We start from the raw sequence: 7,809 nt of genomic DNA, 5'->3' as shown, positions 1-7,809 counted from the left end.
AATGAAAATGATACAGAACTTCAAAACAAGATAATAGGGTGTTAACAATGGTTACCACCTTCAGAAAGAGATCTCTCTAGATGCCACACCATGTACCATCTTCTGAATAGATAATCAGACCACTGGCCCTAGACCTACAAGTTCAGTTGAAACACCAAAAAACACCACAAACATCAAATTGCATTTTACCTCAATAGCTGTCATCACAGCCTGTTTCTCCAGATCAGCTGGTCACTTATGGGGCAGAGGCAGGGATTGGCTCTTCTTGTTTGCCAGCCCTCATGCCAGAAGGGGCTGGGGTCTGAATGTTACCCACCAGCAGTGACCTGTACATGGCGCTGGTTTTGCAGAAAGGGCTTGCTTACTGATGAATTATTGTTCTCTTCCCCTACATTTCATGAATGACACCGACTCACAGGCAAAAGGCTGAGGTCTGGCTGTCTTCCTGCTGGCAGTGGCCCATGCATGGTTTTTGCCCATGATGGTTGTTGCAGCTGGTAATTTTAATCAATCCCCAAAATGATAATTACTTTTAAAATAAAATTTAGTGAATTTTTTTTTATTTTAAAGGGGGTAAAATTAAATACAACATAACAGAACAACAACAGAATAGGACATAGGAAAGCAATGTAAGAGATACAAACCTCAAAGCTAGACAACCTGAGATCCTCACCATCCATCACACTGTCCCTGGTTCTCCTCCAAATAGCTGTCCATGTCTTTGCACACAGAGAATACATACAAAACAACATAGTATAAAACTGATGTGAACAGAAAGAGGAAGGTGTTCCAGATCTTCAAAACCAGACAATAGGGAAGTCACCAATGGCCGTTCTAGAGTCAATCCTTCTCCTCAAAATAGCTGACCATACGTCCATGTACACTGAAGTTCAACCAAACAAAACAGGCGGGTGGGGGGAGGGGTTGCTTGGTTTCCTGGTCCTCCAGGTCCTGGCCTGGCGCAGGTCCCAGTTAACACTGGTGGCTCCTGTCTTGGGCAACACAGCCTGCCCAGCTCACAGCCACTCACGGTAGGGAGGGGTTGCCGGGCTTTTTGGTGCTCCAGGTCCCAGCATGGCTGGAGTCCCACCCAGGCCGGTGGCTCCCATCCTGGGCCACTGCAGCCTTCCATGGTCAAAGGCACTCACCAGGTGGGGAGCGGTTGCTAGGTTTCCCAGTGCTCCAGGGCCCAGCATGGCTTGAAGGTGTTTCTTTCTAATGAATTGACCATTTCACTGCCCAAGTTCTGAAATGGCCAATAGACCATAGAAAGACATCTCTCTAGACTCCTGCTTGAAACCAACAGTGTCAGGAAGCTACCGGCTTTGATTCAGGGCCAACAGTATTTCTTTTTGTGAGCATAGATGTCATAACTTTTTAGAAAGGATTGCAAGTGGTAGCTTAGGAGGGAGAAAATTGTAGTTTGGCAGCTGCATGACCCTAACTGGAACCAATAGATCTTACAATGTGAGGCACAGTTCCAGGGTCCCTGCAAATGTGTGTTGGACTCATGAAACTCTATAGTTATAAAAATCACAGTCCTCCAGTGGAAAGCCTCTAGCATAAAATAAGTTATATTTCATCACTGTTCTTATAGTCCAGATACATTTTATAATAAAGAATCATTTTTTATTATCAATAAAAATTAGAAAGTGACACAGGTCACATTTTGTTAGGATTTAGAAAAAATAAGTTCAATATGGTAATATTTGGTCTTAAAAAAGTATGAGTATTTTGTAAACTATTAATCTTATGAGGAAAGGGCATGACATCAGAGACCTTAAATGCTATAGAATTCTGAACAAGTAGACTGTTTAGCTTTTCATATTGGATCATAGGCAGCATGCAAGGAACCTGAATGGTGTTTGAGAAATGGTCAGCTATTTTGTGTGCTAAGTATGGGATTTTCAGAAATTATAAAACATTTTTAGATTCTCAAAAAGGGGACTACTAATCTTTGCAGTTTTCTAGCTTATTTTTTATTTTATTTTTTGAATCTCCCCAACTTGTAGGAAAAGCCATATTATTTATAAGGATATGCTAAAGATAGTAGTTGAGTAATTTTTGGCTGTTGATTGATTTTCACTATATATATATTTCTTTTTATAATTTTTTACAATGTATATCTTTAAAACTGTATCAATGTTATTGGCACATGTTTACCTTCTAGGTTCAAAATATAATTAACTTGAGGAAAAATTAAAACTCACTTCAGAGCTAAATCAAATAAAAAACTAACACTTTGATTTTTCAGAAAAATATTTTACACCAACTTTCAAAGTTTTTGTCAACTTTTAATTTTTATCATAAGGTAAAAAATCAGAATGACAATAGACAATATTAGATATATATTTAGGACACAGGAAACAATTATAAAGGATAAATTAAAATAATTTTACTTCTGATTGGAGAAGAGTATATCTATAAACTTTTAAAAATAGTTTTAAGTATCATCTTTAAATGTAGAGCAATAAAGCTAGAAGTTGACAACAAAAAGATAACTAAATCTCCTTAATTATTGGTAAGTGAATTAATTTATCATTAAATAAAGCATGGCTCAAAGAAGAAAATCACAATACATTTAGGAACCAAGTGAAAGATAAGAAAAATTCTATATATAAAAGCTCACTATAAACATAGTTTTATAAGGAAATTAATAAATTCACAGTGAAAAATGCTAAAAATTAATGAGGTTTGCATTAATTTTAATGAGCTAAAGAAGAATAAAGTACAGGGTATAGAAAGAAAAGAATTATAAAAAATAAATAATCAAATAGAACATCATTACACAACAGAGAACAACACAGCCCAATATTGTTTTCTTATAGTGATTTTTCATAGTTTTATCTTGTAAAGAGAAAAAGAAATGTACATGAGGAAGATAACATGAAATATAACTATAGATTTTGCAGATATTGTTAAGAATATATGATTATGGGGCTGGGGATTTAGCTCAGCGGTGTCGATGTCCACTCCCGGCCGGCAGGAAGGACACACGACAAAGTCTGGCAGTGGACAACCTTTTCTTTTTATTTTCCTTCTCCGTACAGCCTGCCCTGGGATCGCTCCCAGCCGAAGCCTCCTCTGGTCCGCTCCCCGCGGCTCCTTCCGGGCTTCGCTCCGAAGCCTCTACCGGTCCGCTCTCCGCGGCTCCTTCTGGGCTTCTACTTCCGGGCTTCTTCTTCCGCCCAGGGGTGGCACCGGTATATATACGGGTACAGTGTCCAATCATGTTAAAGTAAGCAAGGCAAGCTGATTGGCTAACATCATCAGTTGCCAGGCAGACTATATTGTTGAGCGGGTTGTTTACGCGGTAAGCAGGAAACTAACATATTCGATGGGAGGGGTAATCTACCCCAGGCTTTGCTCATTACCACAGGCCGCACGTCCGCCAAGTGAGGCGACCTATCACAGACGCGGCTCCCAACACAGCGGCATAAGAACTTGCCCTGCAAGCAGGCAGTCGTGAGTTCGATCCCTGGTACCGATAAAAATGAAAAAGACAAAAAAAAAAAAAAAAAGAATATATGATTTTTATAAGAAAATTTATGTAAATATTTTCTGTTTATATTAGTGTATATTATTTATAGAATAATGAGTTTTACTTTCTTGTATTGATTTTGCATTCTGATACATTGTTTAATTTTATTATTGATTCTAGGAGTCTTTTGGCAGATTTTTTGGTTGTTCTACAAGGGATCATTCCAGCTGCAAATAATAGCTTGAGACCTTCCATTCCTATGTATATCTTTTTTCTTTTTTAAAAAGGTTATTTGTGATTTGTACATGTGATAAAGTATGGTTTTCAGTTCCTTTCCTCTCATCAGGAGAGTAAGGGCTCCACCTGACCCTAGTTTTGTCTCTTCTTTATTTTTTCATCCTCTTGTGGTCCTTCAACCTAAGAACCTCAAGAGCTGCAGCTGGTCGCTACACACTCCTCGTTCTCTCCCTAATATTATATGCCAGCTACCTGCACCTGGGGGGTGTAATACTCACAAAACTAAGCCTGGCTCCAGACAATAAACCTGTCATAAGTACTAGATTCAGCCACCTCCATGACTGCGTGAGGCTTTGGGTTGGGTGACACCCAGACACAAGCATAAACAGTGCTTCTATACCTATTTCCTTCAGTTTTATTTTTTGAATCATGAAAGAATGTTGGATTTTGTCAGTTATTTTCTGATTCTTGAGATGATACATCACTTTTTTCCTTATTTCTTTTTAGGTGACTTACCATATTTATTGATTTATGAATCATTCTTGCATCCCTGCTGTGAAATGTACTTGGGCATTAAATATGGTCTTTTTGATGAATCATTGCATTCTGTTTGCCAGTATCTTGTTGAAAAATTTTGTATCTATATTCATTCAAGAGATTGACTAAATTTCTCTTTTGTTTGAATCTTTGTCTGGCTTTGGAATCAGCATAATGCTAGCTTCAGGAATGACTTTGGAAATAGTTCCCACTTTCTTTTTTTTTTTAAATTTTATTTAAGGAGAAAAAGAAAAAAAACAGAAAAAGGGTATAAGTAATACAAAATTTAAAAAATAAACAGTAAGAAATCACTAGTTAATAGATTACATATTGTCATCCTAGAAATAGTTGTTCAAATTACAAAATTAAAGCATATAAACAAACAGTGAGACTGCAGTTTTGTTCAATGATCCAACAAAACTCAGTAATATGGTTATCTATTTTATACACTTAAACATATATGCAGTTATAACCTTTAGAGCACTTTCTTTTTTTTTTCTATTGTACAATGACAATTACACATTTTGGGTTTTATTACTCTCACAGTTCTTATTACTTTTTTTTGAGGAGAGTAAAACCAAATGCGACATATCAGAACAGAGTCAGTCAAATCAAAAGGATGGACATAATAGATAATGTAAAACAAAATGGGTGATCAACAATGGTTACCATATTGCCTCTTGCTATCTTAAGAAAAATTACCTATATCATCAGTTATAATAAAATTGAACAAAACAGTAAAGAATAAAACCAAAACATTGGAAACATTACTGGACTTTAAAAGAAGATAATAGTCAACCAGAATGGGTGTCATAATGAATCTTATTGTCTTCACAGTTGTTGCCTATACTTTCGAACTTGGTACTATCAAGCTAAACAGGATAGGGGAAAATCAGTCAAAAACAAGATGGTGAGGGCAATACAGGGTTTCAAATCAAGTTAATACGAAATGAAAGCAGGTTACTATAACATATCCTGCTATTTTTTTATTTGTTTTTTCCTTAAAAAGTTAATAAAAAAATAAATAATTTAAAAAAGGAGATTGAGATGAAAGAGGGCATAACAGCAAAACAGCGCAGGTCAAAACATAACCATTAAGCAAAATAGTGTTTCACCACAAGATATCCTGACATAAAAGTAGCTACCATATTGTCTCTTTCCTTGAAATCTTTGAATATAACTTCATGCACTGTAGTACCAAACATATCCAGACAATGTAAAACCATTCAAGAGAATGACATTATTACAGGATATTTAGAACCAACTAACAGAAAATGAACAATCGTTTCTGTATAATCTCCTTGTCTATAAAAGTTTTTGCTTATATTATCAAATATAATAAAATCCAATAAGGTACAATCTGTTAAGACCAATGGAGACAAGAATAAAAGCTTGATGGGCCTTCAAAACAAGATGATACTGGGCCTGGGGGTTTAGCTCAGTGGCATAAGCACCTGCCTGGCAAGCAGTCGTGAGTTTGATCCCTGGTACCGATAAAAAGGAAAAAGACAGAAAAAAAACCCCCATAAGATGATACTAAATCAGCACTAGCTATTATGATGTCTTGTTTTCTCCAAAATAGCTGCTCCTACCATCCAATCTTCTCTGCCTCATTTTTGTTGAGCTCTTTTTCTGTCATTTGTTGTCAGTTTGTCTTCTTCATTTCTCTTTCTGCTCCATTCATTGTGGCCTCTCTGCCACTGTTTCTGGAATCTTGGTATTTTTCATTTTTAGAATATCTTGCAATAATCTCTGTAGAGTTGAATTGGTGGTTGCAAATTCCCCTAGTTCCTCTTTATCCTGGAAGCACCTTGTTTTTCCATCAATTTCCAAGGACAGTTGTGCAGGATATATCAATCTTGGCTGGAGGTTATTATCTTTCAAAGCTTGAATTATTTCCCCCCACGGTCTTTGTGATTTGATGGTTTGTGCCGAGAAGTCTGCTGCAATTCTGATGGGTGTTCCCTTGTAAGTGACCTGTTTCTTGTCTCTGATGGCTTTTAATATTCTGTTCTTATACTGGATTTCTGGAATTTTGGTTATTATATGCCTGGGTGTAGCTCTGTTTGGGTTGTAGGTGGCTGGGGTCCTGTATGCCTCATAGATCTGAGTATCTTTACCTTTTGCTAAATTAGGGAAATTCTCTTGGATTATTTCTGTGAATAGCTTTTGTAGTCCATTTGTTGTGTCTCTACTTCTTTTATGTTCTTAATTCTTAAGTTATAGATCCTCTTATCATCTTCTAGCCTTTGTATTATTGCTGTTTGTTTTCTTGTTATTTTTAAGAAGTTTTTCCTTTCATGCTCCCACATTACAAATCTGCCCTCCAGTTCAGATAATCTAACCTTAGTTTCTTTTAAGCTGTTATGCCAGCTTTTGATAGAGTTTTTAGTTTCCTGGTAATCTCTTTGAACCTGCTTCATGTATTCTATGTTTTCTCTATTTTCTCCATCAAACAATTCTCCCCTTTTTCTCTGTTCTTCCATTCCACCATCTGTTTTTTCTTGGGTGGTGCTTACCATTTCTCTAACTATTCTACTTCTATCTTGCTTTAGGTTGTTAATAACTTCATTTTTGAACTTGTCTATGAGGCTCTGGAGATATTGCTTTGCGTCTATTGGTGCCGTGTCTGATATTGCATGTTTCTCAGGATTGGGGGCAGGACCCTTTCTTGTTGCTCCCTCTTCCCATATTTTTTTGTTCCTTCCATACAAGCATATATAGGAGGCCCAGTTTCTTTCTTTGTCGGTTACATTTTGTTTGAATTGCACTGGCTAGGTGTTCCCACCCACTGCAGTGTACTAGGGAGACACAGACCTGGGCAGCCTATGGTTGGCCTACCCCTCCAGGTCAACCTACCAAAGGCTTCACTGCTAGGGTGCACCTCCAGGCGCTGGGACCTGGTTTGGACTAGCCTACTGGGTCTTAAGTCAGCAGCGACACCCAGGCCAGGCACTCCCCACCAATCCTGCTTGAGAGGGGAATATGCGACTAAGGACACTGCAGCATCCTGTTCCGGCTAGTCTGCCCAGTCCCAGTATATCCTTTGCTGAAGCCTCCTACTCTATGGAAGGGTCCCTGATCTGCTCACTCACCGCAGGTCCATGCAGGGCTCCCAGCCAGTCTCGCTCTCAACTCCATTCACCACTTCCCACTCTCAGACCTTTCACGCCTCTCTCCTTGCTGTGCTGATTGGGACGCAGCAGCGGCTATAGGAAATTCAAATCATGGCTTCCAGTGGCACGGGCTTCAGCTTCCATGTGGAGACCTTATCTGTTCCTGTTATAGCACCGGGATTGCATTTCCAGTTGGTTTCTCTTAGTTTAGTTTATTTCTGGGTCAGCAGGGTATATCTCCCCTTGCTTAGGACTTCTCATCCCGCACCATTCCTGGATTTTAAGTGGGGTATCTCAGAGAGCCTCTGTAGCTGCTGTTATCTATCCGCCATGTTCTCCCGGAAGTCTAGGAAATAGTTCTTTCATCTTAATTTCATTCAAGAGCTTGAAGAGCATTGGTGTTAGACAGTCCCTGAAGATTTTGTAGAATACAGCAGT

General features: G+C 38.2%; 1 non-coding gene across 1 annotated transcript; it reads right to left on the bottom strand.

The window, feature by feature from the left end:
• Nucleotides 1–1,203: 1,203 nt before the first annotated feature.
• LOC111754733 (small nucleolar RNA SNORA2/SNORA34 family) lies at nucleotides 1,204–1,340 on the bottom strand. The gene has a single exon (XR_002789396.1). It is a non-coding gene; the product is annotated as a small nucleolar RNA SNORA2/SNORA34 family (small nucleolar RNA).
• Nucleotides 1,341–7,809: the final 6,469 nt, after the last annotated feature.

Source organism: Cavia porcellus, unplaced genomic scaffold (genome assembly GCF_034190915.1).
Source record: "Cavia porcellus strain 051 isolate PalLab524CR breed Dunkin Hartley unplaced genomic scaffold, mCavPor4.1 scaffold_9, whole genome shotgun sequence".
NCBI lineage: Eukaryota > Metazoa > Chordata > Mammalia > Rodentia > Caviidae > Cavia > Cavia porcellus.
The sequence above is the reverse complement of the archived record's forward strand: the minus strand, read 5'-3'. Positions and strand labels throughout refer to the sequence as shown.